Source organism: Capricornis sumatraensis, chromosome 1, assembly GCF_032405125.1.
Source record: "Capricornis sumatraensis isolate serow.1 chromosome 1, serow.2, whole genome shotgun sequence".
NCBI classification, from domain to species: Eukaryota; Metazoa; Chordata; class Mammalia; order Artiodactyla; family Bovidae; genus Capricornis; species Capricornis sumatraensis.
The window spans coordinates 36,999,457-37,003,822 of record NC_091069.1 but is presented as its reverse complement, the minus strand read 5'-3'; positions in this window follow the sequence as shown (position 1 = coordinate 37,003,822).

Below are 4,366 nucleotides of genomic sequence, written 5' to 3'. Positions count from 1 at the left end.
GGCAGCGCAGACGAGCTCGCGGCCCCACAAAGAGCCCGGGAAGCGGTATTTATAGGGGCGGGGGCGGGGCTCGGCTCTAGGAGGCCACGCCCTCCCTCTCCCACTCCTGGAATAACGTCACCAAAATCATGAATGGCTTCAGCGCTCGCAGCTCCGGCTGGCGGCGGCTGGGGGGCGCGCTCGGCTCCGCTCCCCGAGGGCCGTGGTTTGCTGCAGCTTTCTAGCCCGGCCCCCACCCCACCACTCACACACGCAAACACGCGCGTGGACATGGGCACGCGCACACCCGCACTCACGCACTAGGACCTGAGTTCAATGTCAACGCCGCTACCCGCTTAACAATCCCGCAGGCGTCCGCGCCCCTCTCGCTGCACACACCCTAGGGTCTTCTGGGCTGAGGACTGTGGCGTGAGGAGGGCGCCGGGGCCCGCTCTGGACACTACCGCTCCGCGGCCGCCCGGCCCTGGGGGAGGGCGCCATTCCTCAACCAGCGCCCTCTTTTGCACCCACGCGCCGTCCCCAGCCCACACCTGGGGTTCACCCCCGCTCCCCCAGATTAGGCCTTTCCCTGGCATCCTCGCCCGCAGCACCTGGATCGCTGCGCCCGAGGGGAGGCGCGTCTCTTTTGTCCCCCGGGAAGCTGCGTGGAAATGAGAGCACAACTCCAAAAGAGGCGGTGGGAAGGTGGGAGGGTGCGCGGAGCTGGGGCGACCGCGGCGGGTCACGTTAGCTTGCAAGGGGCTGGTCTGCAGCGCTGGGAGCCGTGGAGGGTTTGATCTGGGTGAGAAAAGATGTGGTGTCGTCGTAGGGTTTTTTTCCATTGGACACATACACACTCGGCCGGCGGGCGGGGGACCGGGGGTGCTGGGGAACGCGCCGCACAAGAACACACCACCCACCAGCCTGGGCTCGCAGATCTGCTCCAAGGAGAAGAAACAAAAGAGCTTCAGCCGAACCCTCCCACCCTGCCCAGGAATTGCGGTGCCGCCGCCGGGAGGCTCTAGGGCTCTCAGGCTGCAGAGCAGCCCCCATAGCAGGGGTGGAGTCTGCCCCTCTGTGGCTGGAGTGCGTTGCTTCACACCTCTGCCTCAAAGACTCCTGTAAAATAGCTTCATAACCCTGACAAGTGTACAGAGGATGTCTGTGGGGCGGTAGGGGGAGGTGGGGGAGGAAGGTATCCCAAACTAGGTAAAATGAAGTGTATGTTGTACTCAGCTCTTTGAAAGATAGTGAATGTATTGGGTCCATATGTTTGTGCTTAAAAGTAGAAACATCAGGTTTATCTCGGGTAAAGGAGGATAGGATTAATGGTGAGGTTTTGACAGTGGCAGTGTCATGAGGGGGCCCTCGTAATTTGATCAACTCTCTCAAGCCGACCCAAATAAAAATAATCGATAAGAATGTACAAGAATAACTACATGAAAACCACTTTTGCTCTTTTTAGTCATTCATATATATAATCTGAATAAAAACAAAGGACTTCCTGTGAAAATGTGCCTCCAGGCCAGATCCCTAGTTGCTCTTCCCAACCAGAGAAATTCAGGAGCTTCTCACCAACTTGTCCTCCACTCCTACCCCACAAGATCTATCAGAAATTGATTTCAGCTGCCAAGTACCACCTTCATTCTGCTCCTTTGACGGTAGTATCCTGCTGAGGGTGATGCTTCTCTGGGCAGGTGTCATGGGGGTGGGTGGGGGTCAGATTCCAAGTGTGCGCTTACTGCCGACAGGGGGCGCTGTTTGTGCCTTGTCTGCAAGGTAGCGAAGCTTCTCAAAGGATGCCTGTGAGGGTGACATGTCATCTACTCCGCCCAAGTAGAAGCCGGTGACTGGAGACCTGGTTTCCAGCCTGGACTTTCTGGGCACCTAAACAAGAGTTCCTGAGCCAGGGCCTGGGTGCTCTCTGCCATCTCTCCTCAGTAACAATCCGTGGCAAGGCCTGGCATGAAGGGCTGTCTTACCACTTATACAGCCAACAGCCCTGTGTTGAATCTTTGTCATTATTGCTTTATGAAACTCTCAAAACTCAGAAAGCTACCCCCTCCCCCCCCCCCCACACACTTATACACTCCTTAGTGTCAAAATGGCTTCATTTGGAGAAAAGGATGGGAAGTAAGGCCCCCACCAGCAGATATCTGGCCTATCTGGTCTCTGGAAAATTTTCCTACATTGGAGAACATTGAGGTAATTATCTTATGCTCCTCTTGGGGAAACTTTGTATTAATACCAGTTTTAGCTAAATTTCATCCATTTCTTAGGATGGAGTTGAAAGTAATCTTTGGGTTGGGACCCCAAATCTAGACTTTCCGTTTCTCCTCTGGATCCTTGTGACATATTCATTCATTTGAAAATATGGGAAGCAGGGGGCTAAACGTTGATACAAGTATAACAGCCATGCGTGCATGCATGTGCATGCTAAGTCGCTTCAGTCAGTATCTGACTCTTTGCAACCTTATAGACTGTAGCCCGTCAGGCTTCTCTGTCCATAGGATTCTCCAGGCAAGAATACTGCAGTGGGTTGCCATGTCCTCCTGCAGGGCATCTTTCTGACCCAGGGATCAAACCAGCATCTCTGTCTCCTGCATTGGCAGTTGAGTTCTTTACCACTAGCGCTAACTGGGAAGCCCATAACAGCTATACTGTTTCTCAATTAGAATACTCTATATAGTACCTTGCAGGTTTTCAAAGCATTTCCATGATCTCAACTCTCAAAAGAACATATCAATAGAAAGATTACCACAGCACAACTTTACAAATATTCCAACTGAATCTGAAACAAATGAAGGGGTTTTCCAAGGATTACACAGCCACTCAGCTACACTGCTGTGGGTAGAGACATAGGTTATTTTAACCTGCAGGCTGACCATTTCTTCCCAATATCCCATGTGATAGGTTTCTATCGCCTTTGAATAAATGAAGAAACAGGAACACAAATGCATGAAGTTGCGTAGAGGCCCAAAACTTTAAAGCTGAAACAGACTTTCCAAATCACCGAGTCCAGTCTCCTCATTTTACAGGTAAGAAGACATCGAAGATTAAGTGGCATGTCCTAGGTTGCCAGCTGTTAAGGGGGTATAGATGGAAACTGAACGCAGGCCTTCAGACTACTGGTCAAATGTTCTTTCCACTACAACCCCACACCTTGCATTGCACTTGCCAGGAAGTCAGCAGCAGAAATCAAACACATAATCTGGTCTCTCAAAACCCTCTCCGTCCACCACCAACATTTACCAAGCATTTACTATGTGCAGAACAGGGAACTAAATACTCTTCCGTATTCCCCTTCTCCTGTCTTTATCCCTAGGAACTAGAGAGGTGAATTGCAATTATGCTTCGATAAAGCATAATCAGAACTGCCTTGCTTTCCAACATTACATAAATCCAGTTTCCCAGCTCTTTCTCCTCTTGCCTAAAATAAGAATTGAAAAAAAAAGAATAGAAGTACTTAGCTTTATTTCTCATTAGAGCTATCTCAGGCAGCACTGTGCCATGTATGCAGGACACGTAGCTGATTATTCATTGAGGAGAAAAAGTCTCCATCCACATTCATTTAGCAAAATACTTCTACACATTATCTCCCTCTAGCTTTGCCAAAAGGCAGTATTGCTTGTCATTTGCTAGAAATGGTGGAGCTGGTCCTTACTGGTGGCGTTAGAAGGGACTTCACAATGTAAGCATGCTGCTGCTGCTGCTAAGTCACTTCGAATGCTGAGGTACACTCATCTGTTAAAACCCTTATTCTTCATAAATAGCTTGAAGACAGTGGCACTATTGCTTCATTTTATAGCTAAAAAAGAGAGGGTCTGAAAGGTTAAGTAACATGACTCTCAAATGGCTCAACTAAAATTTGACTTTGGGGCTTGTTGGTTCTAAAGCCTATGTTTTCCCCACAATACGACGTTTATTCTGGCCTCTGTGGTTTTATTTGTTTTAACTACTAGTCTATAAACTGAATACAAAAGTGTTGATTCTAATAGCAAAGATCAGGACTACTTTGTGTCCATCCAGTGGGCTACAGCTGGCAGAATAAACAAATTTCCTACCCTGGGGATCCAGGAACTTCTCAAGGTATCCATCAAAGGCTTAGGGCTTAAAAAAAAAAGTGAGTGGGAGATGGGGAGTTTCTAGCCTTTTTCAGTGAAACTCATTTGAGTGTATAAGAAATCTGAAAGGCAAGAATGTGTGTGGGTTGATGTGAGGATGAAATGAGATAATGTTATGAAAACACTTGGTGAGTTGGAAAGCCCTGAGCAGACGCGCAGCTTGTTTTTAAGGTGTGGGGCGGGCGGAGGAAAGGGGTGTTCAGCAGACATGATTGCATACGCTTCATTTTCTCACTTAGTTCAACCACAGACTGCCCCATTTT